This window comes from Macrosteles quadrilineatus, unplaced genomic scaffold, assembly GCF_028750875.1.
Source record: "Macrosteles quadrilineatus isolate MER2022 unplaced genomic scaffold, UCM_ALF_1.0 Scaffold_3__2_contigs__length_128488019, whole genome shotgun sequence".
NCBI classification, from domain to species: domain Eukaryota; kingdom Metazoa; phylum Arthropoda; class Insecta; order Hemiptera; family Cicadellidae; genus Macrosteles; species Macrosteles quadrilineatus.
Genome location: NW_026542596.1, coordinates 1451566 through 1467822, shown reverse-complemented (window position 1 = coordinate 1467822; position 16257 = coordinate 1451566).

Here is a 16257-nt window from a genome sequence, read left to right as displayed (position 1 = left end):
TAGGTATACCCAGGTAGGTCAGGGTATGGCATGGTTTTTTAATACTGTATTGTAACTAAGGCTAATTATAAAGTATGTTTAAATAATGTTTTACACAATTAAAGCATACTAAGCACAGCACTTTTGTAGAGTTTATGTTTAAATGTTGCAATCATTTCCATTTCTGTGTCTTAAGTTTTGTTTTAATTGATAAGGAAAAGAAGGATTCCAAGATCATTCGCCAGTTTTCACCCTTTTACTATGCGTCCCCAGTGCCATCTCACTCTAGTCTCGAGTTGTTATTGAACCTTTGCCCTCAGACTTGCTTCGTTGTATGTGGTGACCTGTTTAAACTAGAAATCTCAAAAGGAAACTGTTTCATGGGACATTTATGATGAAAACGTAGACCGGGATCAATAAAATGACATGTGTAAAAAAACTATGAGTATCTTTACCTAGTTTTGCTATTTTATATAGTTTCCTCATCAAAAGTATTCTCAAAAGTTCTATTAACTTTGTTTTAGTTTTTTTTTTAATAAACTTAAGACAGGCAGGCTTGCAACTTAATGCGATTGTAATGCTTATAATTGTAATTATTAATCCTTTTCTCAGTTTTAACTTTGTGATGATGCATAACACAACCTATTCAATTTTGTAATAACAATAGTTTTTACAATTCTGATTAAATTAAAGCTTCTTAGGAAGTTTATGTTGGTATTTTGTAAATTTACTTTATAGTTTCCAGATTGGTTAAGTTCGTACTTTATTGTTTTTAAAGTGTTTTGTATAAAAAAAAACACTGCATTAAATTTCATCCCTGTGTGATCATAATACGTGTTATAGGGAATTTCTTGTACATAAGACTCAATATGGTAATTCCCCAAGCTCAAAAAGTTAGAAGAATATGTTTAATTCAATCATTAAAATATTGAAATATTGAATATATCATTGAAATATTGAAATTAAATTTCCAGGGTGTGATTCCAGTACCTATTAAATCAACTATTAATTTGGTATGTACAAATCCTTACCAAAGCGTAGTAAACGAAAGAAATGTATACCTACAATACATACTCGACATACTCTATCTGAGCTTCTAAAAACATCATGTTGTGTCTTATTTACAATAAAGTTACAGACTTAAACTTCATAGATAACAATGCATCAATGTATTTCAACATATAAGCCTGTTTTGTCGCTTAACAGTGCCACACAGTACTTGCAATATTTTGGTTGCGTTAAAAAAAACACCCTGTATTATAAAATTGAAATAATTGTAATTTTTACAAATTTTCTGAGTTTATCATTTTATTTATTCATTTTTTACTTATTTAATACATGTGTACATGTGTTTTACATGTGTACGTATAACAAGCTAACTCTACTAATCACAAAGTAAAATTGTATTCATGTGTGTATTAAACGTTGGAGCAGACGAAACATTCTACTTCACTCGAAAGCCTCAAAGTTGCAAAGGACAATCTGCCTGTCGAGAAAGAGACAGAAACAAATACGTTTCTCTTCCTTTTACTGGCTCGAGAATTAACTCCCAAATGCCATAACCCTGGATTACTTTGTTCCTCTGATTTTCCACTCTGTCAACAAGCACTCAACATATTCGATGTTGAATCTTAACGCCTTTACCACTCGGCTCCTTCGTTTGATTTCTTTGAGTTTCTGCTTTCTGTTAAACATAGCGATTTCCCTATTTCCAACATTTTTTACATCAATCTTAAATTTAATTCAATTTATCTTCATCTTTTTTTTACTATTTTTGGCCATTTTAAAGCAATCAGCAAAAACAATGTAACTAAATTATCTTTATGAAAAAGGACTAAAATAAAAGCAATAACTGCTAAATTTAGAAAATAATGTAAATCATCCTGTTAATTGAAATAAGCTACTAGCTTCGAAAATTTATTTAAATCAGGATCATAAACCAGACTAAAATAAAGAAAGAACCTCTAAATGTCGAAAGTGGTGTAAATAGTTTCTTATGTTAATCGTGTTAATTGTACTAAGCAACTAGTTTCGGTGCCAAATTAAATTATTTCTGTAACATTCTCAGGCTGTACAAAAACACAGGTTATTGTGTACAAGATTTAAGAACACTACATAGGAGTAGTGCATCCAAATTAATTTTCAATGTTCATGTGTTTTGTTCCTATCTATTGCAGACTGCATTTGGAGTTCAACTATGTTACTTACTACTTCGCGCTTTAAAGTTGAAAGTCTTTAGCAGAAAATGGCTAAAACAAAATAGACGCAGATTCTTGTACAACTGTGGATGATATCAATTTGACACTAAAACTAATTGGTTAATGATATTCGAACGATTACGATTAACTAGTATTTCGTCTTTATTCAAATATTTATAGTTAATCTGAAAACCATAATACCATTATGAAAACTAATATTGTTTCACAATCTACATCTGTTTACATGTGTCATACATCAATAAGCACAATAAAAGTTTCGCACTACGTTTTACATGAACGAAGAATAAGTTTAAGGTACCAATTTACCGTCTACTAATTTAATAACTGGTATTTAAAGTACTCCTACAATAATAGATAACGTGACATATACAAAGTGATAATTAAACAACTACTAAGCAATCTACACATTTGGTCTTTACCTAAAATCCCATTACGCTTTATCATTTACTTTTAGTACAAACACAAGACTGTAGACGATGTTATCGGAGATAAGTTGATAAAGTTTTCAATTTCCTCATCTTTGTCGTCGTGATCAGAAGAGGAAATGAGCCTCACTTTGTGGCACTTGATTAAAATATTGATCATTAAAGTGTGTTTGATAAGTCACTTACGGACTCGGGAAATTTTCAATTTTCTGAGAAAAGTTACATTTGAGTGTTTGTAAATAACTGTAACTTTAATAATGTGTTTTATTATTAAAAACAACAAAAGTAAAGGACTGGGTGAATTGAATAATTATATTTACTACGATGAATGAAATTATTTTGATACTTTAACTTGTGCTTTGTGTAAATCATACTAGAGATTAATACCACTATAAGTGAACGTGAGTGACAGCTGTCTCTCGCATCTTATTTACTGTATGTATCTTTACTTGCTAGAACAAGAGACCTTCCTATCTCCGCCACCCAGTTACAGTACTTTCGAACATTTCATTTAATAAATGGTAGGCATTTCATGTCACGACGTTTAGTTTATTTTGGTTTTTAGTAAACCATAAATTATATTACTCATCTATACAGGGTGTTCTTAAAGGGGTGTCACAAACTTCTGGGGCTGATAGTACTAATCGATCTAAACAAACAAAAAAATCATATAAACATAGATTGAAAAAAATGTTCAGCCGCTAGCTGCCATTATGTGTTTTTTTACAAAATCATTTACACCTCAAGAATTATTCAAACTACAGAAACCAAACTTTGCATATACATTTATTGTGTCAAGAGGAAATTACAAAAAGATAATTATGTAATTATATATATATATATATATATATATATATATATATATATATATATATATATATATGTGTGTGTGTGTGTGTGTGTGAGTGTGTGTGTGTGTGTCCGTTAGCGCGATAACTCGAGCAAAAATGATTCGATTTCCCATCAGTTTGGATATCATCCCATTAGTTTGAATTGGTAAAATAGATTTTGTATTCGACAGAAATCAGTAATTCAGATCAGCACAATAAGTCAGTGGTTCACATCAACTATGACGATTTTGGTTAAAACTGGCTACAAATTTAATATGGGGATGAATAATATGAATAATATGTCTCTACGATTTACTTAATCCGTATGGATTTGTTTACAGTTAAATGAGTATGAGTGCATAAAAAATCAATTTCAAAAACTATCCTGAACATTACACAAGTAACATTTTTTTTATATTTGTATCACACATTTTACACGACTTGTATTGTATACCTTTGTTTATATTGTATACGAATTGTATACCTCACATCTTCTACCCTCGTCTACTTACCCATGATCAGTAGAGTTCTCGGCAGCGTCCATACAAGTCTCTCTTCTGTCCTGGCGAGCAAGGGTAAACGGGGACGTTAATCATCCTGTTATACCATGGAAACATCCTTAAGAAATCTACACTCTCTCTCTCGTCTTCTGACGCTGCTATGCTTGATGTAGCACACAAACACGAGATGTTACACACGAAAATAACTGCTAACAGATATGCCTGACACATTTTTAAAATGCTACAACCACCTAAATGTAACTGCGGTATTCATTTATAGCTGTGGTTTATTTCGTTGGCTACAACTCAAACTGTCATCACAACAATCTAAAACTGTCTGTTATTTGTTGACTCACTGATCGTGATTGATGATATAGATGTAAATTCGTTGGACGAGACTGATAATACTAGAACGTTTTGTTATTTTGTTATATTTTCGTGTTGTTCTTTGGTACTAGGGAAACCAAAATATCAGCATGTGCCAGTTTAGATTTATAGTAACTAACAAGAATTTATATATATATATATATATAATATGTGTATATATATATAAAATATGTATATATATTTAAAATGTTGAAGACTAGCTGTTGCCCGCAGGCTTTACCGCGTTTGACTTAACATAAGTATTATTAAAACTATTGATTTGCCGTACGGTTGCTAGTTGGTTCAAAGTAGTTGTCTTAATGCAAAAAATAATAGTGCTGCACCCTGTTGGTAAACCTTATAACCTTTTAATGCTATTTAATATCATGGAACCTACTTGTGTAGTTGAAACAGCTGACAAAATTATTGAATTACTTTTAAATAAATATGAATACTCATAAGGTTAACATGGGAAACTCCAGAGCCACTGGGGTGGAGCCCAAAAGTATTTGAGATAAGAATATAACTATATATGTTAATCGGGAATGTGAGCTATCACCATACCAAATTTCAGCCCAATCAAACCAGTAATTAATGCGTGATTGAACTTAGCAGAGTACCCGTCCTTCGTACGGGGTTGGCATATAAGTTTAAGCTTATAGTAGTTATACTCAAGCTTTACGTTTGAAATGGGGGAGGACACAGTTTGATAAAAATTTGCATCTCTAAATTTACGGTATACTATGGTATTACACATCTACCATAGCCATAATGTTTTACCATTTCACCTAAACAATAAAGAAAAATAAATTATTAAAAATTCGCAAAAAGTCACAAATTATTCATGACTTTAAAAACAAAAACATAACTGTAAACAATCCAACTTTGACATTTCTCATTGCTCATCACAGTTTTTTGTGGCTGCTTAGTTCAAATTAGCTGTTTACATAAAAACAAAAAAAATTATAGTGCTGCACCCTGTTGGTAAATCTTATATTTTTTAATTCTTTTGCATATCATAGAACCAACTTTTTTAGTTGAAACAGCTGACTATTCTTTAATTCCCTTTTAATATAAATACTCATAAGGTTAACATGGGGAACTATAGAGCCACTGGGGCGGAGCCCGAAAGGATTTTTGAGATAAGAATATGCCTATATGTTAATCGGGAATGTGAGCTATCATCATGCCAAATTTCAGCCCAATCCGTCCAGTGGTTTATGCGTGATTGAGCTTCAAACAAACAAACAAAAAAACAAACAAACACACAAACTTTCACATTTATAATATTAGTAAGATAATGTAAAAGAGGTAAAAGTTTGTGTGTTTGTTTGTTTGGGGTTCAATCACGCATTAACTACTGTTCGGATTTGGCGGAAACTTTGCATTACGATATCTCACATTCCCGATTAACATAGGGGCCTATTCATATCTCAAAAGCCTTTTTGGGCCCTGCCCCAGTGGTTTTGTAGTTTCCCATTTTAACCATATGAGTATCCATATTTAAAAGGAATTAAATAATTTTGTCAGCAGTTTCAACTAAACAAGTTGGTTCTATGATATTCAATGGTATTAAAAGTTTATAAGGTTTACCAACAGAGTGCAGCACTATTAATTTCTTTGAACCAAGCAGAATTAAAAATCTGTGATACACAACGAGAACTACCGGTAACTAAAACCATGTTAACCTAATCTGGTCAAACATATTAAATTAAATTAGTGGGGATTCGCTAATTAAAAATACTAACTTCAGGAGCGAAATGTTTCTGACCCCGTTCACTTTTATTACGAGGATGAAAATATCAGATTAAAACTTCACTGGCTAAAATTATTTATTCGTCTTATCAAATTATAATACTTTCTTACCAACTTCAACTACCCTACAGCTTGTAACATTCAATTAAACAGTTTATAATCCTTTTCTCTAATCACACAACGAAGCAATCAATCAATTATCTCTAATTTACTTTGATGTTTGGATTTACTTAACGTGATATAATATCCATTTCAGATTACTGATATCTAATGACATTATTTAAACAACTTAAATGCAAAATCTATATGTTTAATAATAAACAATTTACGAAACAAGTCAAAAGTTTAGTCTTAGTATTGGCCATAGTTATTGGTTTTCCATAAAGCTGTTCTACACTTGTCTAACCTTTGACATCATAACAAACTAAATCTAACATACCTTGGTCAATTATGAAAGTACAACACTCCACAGATTTCAACAACCGCACACCTTTAGAAACTATTAATTTCATCGTCAAAGTTTTTATACTATTCACACCAAATTGTCAGGTGATAACTCTTGTCCAGTGGCTGAATCTACTACTGTTTCCTGCGGCGTCCGCTTAAAATCTCCAATGGCGAGCATCCCTCCAGTGGTGCTGTTGAGTTTTCTCTCTTCTTTACGGGTAAATGTCTCCTCCACAACACCTCCGTCCGTCGCATCACCTGCACACTGTTGTTTCTTCTCAAAACATACCTCCTGGGACGACATGGTTGTCTTCAATTCTCCGGAACTGAAGCTGAATACACAGAGATGTCGTCCGTTGTTGTCAAAGCCAAGGTCTAGGTTGGACTAAATTCGAAACTATTCGTCGGACTAGACAACCCCTCTCTCCCTCAAACATCTATTCTTCTCCCCCTCTTTCTCTCTCCCTCTCTCTCTCTCTCTCTCTCTCTCTCTCTCTCTCTCTCTCTCTCTCTCTCTCTCTCTCTCTCTCTCTCTCTCTCTCTCTCTCTCTCTCTCCCTCTCTCCCTCTCTCCCTGTGTCTCTCTCTCTCTCTCCCTCCCTTTCTCTCTCTCTCTCTCTCCCTCCCTTTCTCTCACCCTGTCACTTCCACTAATGGATAGAAGACAGATGGTTGCTTCGATATCCAATCGTCTGCTGTAGCTATGTGTGTCGCCCTGGAAATTTAGTCTTGCCACACGGCTGGTCTAGTGGGAGCAGGGGTTTTCGGATATTTCTAAAAGTTAGACTAAACATATGGTATGTTTCCTCAAAAGAAATGTGTTTCTGGTGATTGTTGACCAGAGACTCTTTTGCATACCTAAACCTGTTTCAACAACAATGTCTGCCAAAATCTGTCTGTAGCAAAAAAAATTGTAAAAACTATATTTTTGAAGCTGTATGTTAGGTAAAAATAGTGTTAACTGGATTATACTTGGATTGATATGTATTGTGACAAAATATGTTCATGATCCGTTCAGTGCTTATAGTGCAGTAGAAATAACTGAAAATATAGCTTAAGGTGGAACTAATTGCAACAGAAATTATTCTTGCTGTAAATGGTAGGTAGTATGCTTCTAATCAACATACTAAAAGTATACATCCGTACTGTGGCGCAAAATACGTTTTTTGGCCGCCATCTTGAAAAAAATGTCAAAATTTGAATATTTGTAAAAATAACTTTTTGGGTATCAAATTATAGGAAATTTAATGCTGAAAAATGTTGTAATAGTGGTTATAAGCACTATTTAGAAATACGGTCGTAGTACAAAATACCCCTGCCGCAGCAAAGCTGCAGACTAAACGAATTTCCATTTGTCTTAATTGATTTTCAAATAAATCTAGTAATTCAGTTTTAAAAATCTTTGTACAACTAAATCTAGAGTTCTACTAGACCAATTTTATTGCCTAATGGGTCGTTGAAAAGCTTAATTCATGTAGATTTTCAAATAATTATGAATGTTTGATTTTTGTAAAGATTTGCTAGGTGAAACCAAGATTTGTTGATATATTGGTTGCAAGCATGATCTTTTGACTATAAATCGATAATAAATAACTCCATTTTTAAACAACATAGGTTGTTTGTCATTTAGCAGTTTGCTTTAGGTAGATCCGATCTTAATAATCAATAATTCCAATGGAAGCTGGTATTTCACTGAAGGTTTTTAGAAAAAAATATAGGATATTTTAACTGCTAAAATACATTTTTAATTGAAGTAAAAAATGAAAAAATCCAATTTAATTTTTTAGTAATACATTTGATGGATTAATGATGATGCTTGATGACAAATATGTCCTTGCATAGCTTTGAGACCAAAATTATGAAAATCGATCGGGTAGAAGAGCCAAACGAACTCGAAAAAAAAAACAAATTTATCTCCCGCAAGTAGGTAATGTACAGGGAGGCAGTTTGTGCATGACTCGAAATATACGTCAAAATGAGTGCTGATGCTCGATGGCAAATCTATGGTGCGTCCATACCTTTAGCTTTAAGCCGGATTTACACTATGTAGCAAAACCTGCTATATAACTTTTGCTATATAACATTGCTATATAACTTTTGCTGTATGAACAATTTACGGACAATTTTTGTGATTCTATGGTGCTCGTGCTATATGCTATATGTAGCACAACCTCATTCGCATTCCGTATCGAAATGTGCGTTGAAGAGACATTGTTCGTGGCAGCAATCGTGGTGATCTTGGAAGTCAGAGAGAGAGACAGACGGGAGCGAAGATTTTAGCAAGTTTTAGGTTTGACCGCTTCTTGCTTCGAGAAATAAGTACAGTGTAGCAGATTTATTACAGGACCTTAATGATGATGAATACGCTGACAATCCATGATTAAAACGCTAAATAAGGCGACGGTAACTTCAAAAACGTTTTACGTATGATCACAACGCCGGTTGTCCACGGAACAGTTCAATTAAGTAATATCATCCCGATCCTAGGCACTGCCACTTTCCGTTTTCAGTCCTTCCATTGTAAACAAAGATCGCTGAGCAAAACCGTTCGTACCCAGTAGGCTACAACTGTGAACTGTGTGCACTAAAGGCTACATATAGCAGATGCTAGACGAAAAATATATGTATATCATTGCTACAAGTCCAAGTCCAAGTTCATATGATTGTGGCGACTAGCGCCACGTCTGGGGGAAGTGCCTGCTCGCTGGGAGCATATACTTCCGGTCTGCTGTGGGTCCAAGCCCTGGTAGCTCATATGGCAATGTAGCACGTATTTCTTTTGATATTTACCGACTCCCGATGGATAGCACAATTTTAGCTATAGCAGGATCTGGTACATATAGCAGTGTTATATAGCACTTTTGTAAAGTTACTTTTTCTACTTCTAGCAAATGTTATATAACATTGCTAGATGTTACACAAATCTGCTATGTAGCAGTTTAGCTACATAGTGTAAACCCGGCTTAAGGCCAAAATCGGTCTGGTAGAAGAGCTAACCCGACTCGGAAAAGAAAAACCAATTATTTTTATAGATGGCAATAATTGATTTAACAGTATGCATAATCTAATCATACGAAAAATGAGTTAATAATTTAACAGTTTATTGTTATATTGTTATTTAATTAATTTTTCTTTGATTAAATATTGTTGTTAACATTTTGCATTTGTGTTTAAAGTGGGTTTCTTATGTTAAGTGTGATATTCTAATGTTATGAGCTTAATCTGTACCAAATATTAGTGAGCAAAGTGGTGTATGGATTTCATAACCATTATTTTACTAGAGACCGTTGTATTTAACCACAATGGGCTCTGTTGCTAGTCTATTAAATAAATAACACTAGGTTTAACGAAACGAGTACCAAGGTTTGCTGCTACAAGGAAACTAATTAAATGTGTTTTTAGTAAAATATTAATTTTTAGTATAAAATAAATAAATCTGCAAAGTTGTATGAAAATATATCCATAAACAAGAAACTACAACTTTTTATTATATTCTCCATAAGAATAGCATGGGGATTTTAAATTTCAATTTTTTTGAATTTTTTCCGTTACCAATAATCGTACAAAAACCCTTTGATATACTTAACTATTTGTTTTTTAAGCTCTTTAAAAACTTCTAGAGAGAAATTGGAAAGTTTTACATTTTAAGGGTCAAAAATGAAAAAAAAACAAATTTTAAAAGTATAAAATAACTTATAAATAAAAACTTTTCAAATGCCACGGTTTAAACGCACCTTTTTTCGCCCATAGTGCATCACTGTTAACAGTATATTTTAAATTCAACCATTATATTCTTTTCCAGCATGATATGTTCTATAATTTGATACCAAGCCAGATTTTTTAACAAGATTTAACAATTTACGCTTTTTTTAAATGGCGGCAAAAAAACCGTATTTTGCGTAACAGTACAAATGTATATTTTTAGTATGTTTTTTATAAGTGTATTACCTACCATTTATAACTGAAATAATTTATGTTGCAATTAGTTCCACCTCCAACACTATTTCTACTGCACTATTATTTAATATTTAATTAAATTATCTTTTGTGTTATGATTTCTAGGTAATAATGAAATTTATATATTTAGAATTATCGCACTGTCTGTCCAACATTTTCATTATTATTTTGTAACCTATCTGTCAACTGACTTTAACGTAGTTTTGCGTAGTTGCGTAGTAGCGTAGTTTTGGTTTCTATAGTAGTGTTATTGAACCAACCAGAATGAATGCCTCTTTAGACTCTTTCATCACTAACTTAGATTCGTGGAACTATGAAGTAACTGTCAGTAACGACCAAATTGCAGATCACAAGCACATTTTCTTAAAGTTAAAGCTCTGTAATGGACAAAAAGACTGTGAAAGCCCTAAGCTGATATCTGTAAAGTTTAGATTGTTTAACGATGTTCGCTTGGGTTTATTTTGTGATGACATTAGTAACCATATGGATCTGTGGTTCAATGAAGTTTGTGCGCTCCCACCAAACACTGCATTTTCAATTTTCTTTTCTAAATTTAAGGACAAATTTGATTTTTACTTCCCATTAAAGCAAAAAACAGTTAAGTCAACTGATAGAGTATCTGACGGTGCAAAAGGAAAGATCAAGAATTGGTATTCTGAGGAGCTTGCTGGTTTAAAAAGGTACATTTTGCTAGTGCTTGATATGTCTAAGGATAGGCCTGATCTTATCCCATATCTTCGGGAATTGAGGAGAGAGTATCGACTCCAACTCCGCGAGGCAAAGCAGCGTGCAGCGGCTGACATGATCTCCACTGCTGCAAACCCATGCAAGGCAGCTTGGGACCTGATCAACCAGAGCAGGCCCAGTACCAGAGTTGCCGCTGACCTTGACTTCGCCACGGCGGATGACTTCAACAGCTACTTCTTGGACTCAGTGGATAGTATTGTTGATGGTATTCCTGTAAATAATACTGATTATCTTGATAACATACCTGTTGTAGATGTAAATTATGAATGGAGTATGGTCAATGCTGTCGATATTGTCAAAATCGTAAACGGTTTCAAATCCTCAAAAAGTAAGGATATCTTTGACATGTCGACTGAGTTTTTGAAAAAAATTGTAAATGTGATTGCACCTTTGTTGGCTCATTTGATTAACTGTTGTTTGTTGCAAGGTGTTTACCCTGATGTGCTAAAAACATCCAGAACTGTTCCCGTGTATAAAAAGGGCCCTAAAAAAGATCTTTCTAGCTATAGACCAGTGTCTTTGATACCTGTTTTAGGTAAAGTGTTTGAGGCTGTGATGTTGCAGCAGCTGAGTAACCACTTTGAGGAGCACAATCTCCTTGTTCCTGCCCAGCATGGCTTTCGGAAGGGTTTGTCGACTGTTTCGGCAGTTGACTCCCTTGTGAGGGTCATACTGGAGGCATTTGAAAGCAAATCTTCTGTTTCTGTTTTGCTGTGCGATTTGTCTCGAGCATTTGATTGTATACCACATGATATTTTACTTAAAAAACTACAAAAATATGGGTTTGGCGAGAGTGCCCTCAAGGTTGTCAAATCATATCTTGCAGATAGATTCCAAATTGTAAGTTGGTCAGGTGTTCATTCAGGCGCCCTGCCAGTCAAACACGGGGTGCCCCAGGGCTCAGTACTGGGGCCTTTTTTGTTCATTATAGCAATGAATGACCTCTGTTTTTCTGTTTCAAACGATGTACTGCTCTATGCTGATGACACAACCTTGTTTGCAAAGCACATTGATCCTGTAATTGCCAGTAACTCCACAAAAAGATTGTTTAACATAGCTTCTGAATGGTTTTCAGGGAACAAATTGGCTCTTAATGACAAGAAAACCCAAGAAATAATGTTTAGCTTAAGTAAAACTAATTCTGTTTGTGACTCTGTCAAACTCTTGGGCTTTACTTTGGGACTCTGAGCTTGTGTGGGATGAACATGTCAACGCCCTATGTACTAAACTTAACAGAGTAATTTGTCTTTTGAGGAAATTAACATCTGAATTGCCTCCTGACTTTGTGAGACTAGCATTTTTCTCTTTTTTTCAGTCACACGTTGTGTATGGAACCAGGCTTTGGGGTCACTCCCCACAGGTTCAGAAGGTCCTCTTGCTACAAAAAAGAGCAATTCGTGTGATGTGTAATTTGCCTTTTAGAGCACATTGTAGGACATTTTTTGTTGATATGCAGATCATGAGTGTCATCAATGTATATATTTACCAGTGCTTAGAAGCTATCAAATCGATGGAAAATGATCTTATTTTCAATAGAGACATCCATCCGTATAGCACTAGAACTTGTAATGATGTACATACTCCTAGCAACAGGCTAAGTAAAAGTCAAAAGTGTTTCCCTGTTTCAGGTTTCAAATTTTTCAATGCTCTGCCTGTTACCATTAGAAACTTGCCAAAATTGAAGTTTATGAAAGTGTTAAAGAATTGGCTGATAACAAATCCTTTTTACAAATGTGACGAGTATTTTGAGGCTTTGAAGGGTTAAAATATCATGTAGTGCATGGACCCGATGATAAAAAAAGGTATGCCTAATTTTTATTTACCTTTGCATGGTTTGCTGTTTTGATTTGCAGTTTTGTTTGGTTTGTTTTCCTTTTATATTTAGTTTTATTGAATTCTTATTGTACTTTGACGTAGCCTATTGTACAAACTTAATGGCCTAATAAAATCTTTGAATCTTTGAATCTTTGAAAACTAAAGTACCAATGTCTTGAGAATGAAAAACATATATTATATAATAAAAGACAAGCATGTTTCATGAAAACTTTTTTATCTCAGCTCGTGTGCTTCGCAGGGGAAATCTACGCATAATGTTAGAAATATATTTGTCTGTTGATGTGCAGAATCCCTTTATAAATTAAAATAGGCTTAAAAATAAGCACAAAAAATGTATTATAATAAAAAAAAAATTAACATGGGCCTTATGGGTGGCCATGCTGGTGTCGAAATAACAACGAAATATAAACAGAAAAGAAAAACAAATTGAATAAAGTAAAGTCCAATCACATGTTTTACTTACAGTGTCGGGTGAAAATAGAGTCTGTAAATGACACATTTATGGTAGAGTTGGCGGTCACTGGACGACCTCTAGTTTAAATTATTTTACTGTTCTATAAAAATAATAATTAACTAGCCATGGATTTTTGGCAATATATATTAGAATCTGAGTGATTGCCCGATGTTGAATGGTCCCCTTACCATAATATCAATTTATTTACTTGGAATTCAAATAAAACTGATTATAAAATGGCCAAAAGGTGGGTTTAAATTAACTCCAAAGTCAAGTAAGACTTTAGTAATATACAAATACAGAATGTAAATAATTAAAACAAAACCAATTAATGATTCAGAGTAGGAGGACACAGGTACCAATAGATGATTGTATAAAAAGGGAAAATAATATTATAGAGAGGGATTGAGTTGATGTAAGAGAAAAGGGTCATGAGAAATATTCCAAGGACTAGTGAGAAATGTTGAGACATGGAAATATTGAAATTGAGAATACGAGAGAGAGGAAAAAATTAACACACTACTCAATAATGGTTAAAAGAGAAAGACACACACTTAAAAGATTACAAAGACACTCATAAATTAAATAAGACATAATAATAGTCCGCATTTTTTTTACTATTACCACAATACTTAAAACAATAGGGATTGTCTCTGTAACATACCTTTTTCATCCATCCTATTTGGCTGATTTTTACGTTTGGTTTGTCATTTTAAAACTTTTAATCTAGCGAAGTGACTAATGGTGAGTAAAAGGGCAATGTGTTTTAGGGCTTCACGCCCCTACCATTTGATTTCTTTCTAGAATTAGCTTACTATACTTTACTACTTTACTTATTCTACGATCCAGTGATTCGGACCTGTTAACGGTTCCAATCATCAATATATTTATTACATAAGGCGATTTTTTGCGTCAAAACTGTGGGTGACTGGGAAGTCATAGAACGACGGGAGATGGCTCAAATTAAAGGTCTCTATACCATGACGGTGGGAAAAATAGTGAAATTCCCAAAATGTCAACACCAAATTAGATATAACGTAAAATGTTCTCCATAAGAATAGAAGCCATTTGCATCTGATTTTGGTATATTGGTTTACTTAAATCATAGTCATAGACAAAAAGAATTAAATATAGACCGACAGCTGTGCTGTGGTTAACATAGGTTCTGGCGCACACCGCTGGGAGCGCCATGTAGTTACGGTCTACACGCTACTATAATTACACGGCGGCGGCTATAACTACACTAGAACCTATGTTAACCATTGTAACCACTGTACGGCTGACAGTCTATTAATTCTTTTTGTCTAAGCTTCAATACAGCTGATCATGACTAATCATTAAGCCAGTACGCAATATCATTGACTATATATAGATAGTCATACATATGTTTAATCTATATTTTGTATGAAGTGGAATAACCTCAACAGCTACTCTAGAGAATGCCTTGGGAATAAATATGAAATAGGTTCGTACAGGCAATATATATTTTTCTTTCATTGATTAATTACTGTGACAAATTCCAATGGGCAGAAAAATAACATTGTTTGGAGGATATTTTAACCAGTTACCTATTGCCTGTTGTTCCAAGGGAAAAATTTTCAAATAATATAGCCTAGCATGCAAAGTACATAGATATTAGCTAGTAAAGGAAGCATCCATAATAGTAAAACCTAGAGATAGTTTCCGTTTCTTTATGTTTCACTAACCAAAAATATGTACCTATGTCAATGCTGATGAAAAGCTACGGTATTTCGTGATTGGTTTCGTTAACATTATAATGGAACCCTAAACAGTGGCAAAAGAGTTGTAGGTTTTTTAACTGTAGGCTAAATAAATATAAAAATGTTAAAATGTTTTCAAACAAAAAATAGATCAATTGAATGAAAAATGTTACTATTAACAATTAAGTACTTAAAAATGAGGACGGATAAGCAAAGAAATACTTTAATATGGTCTAAACTATGAACCCGCTGAACGTTTAAATAGGCCTATTTTGATAGAGTGTGTAAAATCAATCACAGCTTTAGGGGGAATACCACCACAAGCTTACACGAAGAGTAGTTTCTATTTTATGTTAATCAGAAACGAAACTAGGGTTTGGTTTAGTCAGCCTTTACACTAATTTAGTTTCGGCTTAACAAACGAAGTAGAGCTATAAGATTAGAAATAATAACTGGGCCAGGGTACTAACTAATGTATTATTGTATCAATGTATCAATTCTGGCACATATATAGTTTTATTCTGAGTTTGTTTAAATATTGCAATAATTTGTTTTACATTTGAGCTTTTTAGGGACTTGTGTCCCTACAAGCCGCTTGTGTTAATTAAACCGTAAAATGTTAAAACGGTAAAATTAAACGGCAAAGGTGGTTGTTAAGAGGGCATAGTAAACTACGGTTAGTGTCCAGGAATTACGGTGGTTGGGGGTAAAACAGTGGTTGGAGTCGAGATCTTTTGAAGGGGAGGTGGACGGTGTTGATATGATTAGGGATCATATAACGCAACTTTGTACTAGGTTAAGTAGAATGATCTGCCTTTTTCGTAAGCTTAATGATTTAGTTCATATTAGTTGTTTAAGATCAGTTTACTTTGCTTTATTTCAGTCTGCCTTGAACTATGGTATAATTCTTTGGGGTAATAGTTCTCATGTCTCCGATGTCTTAATATTACAAAAAAAGGTCCTGCGCATAATGGCTAAGGTTGATCCTGAGGAATATTGTCGCCCAATTTTTATTGAATTTA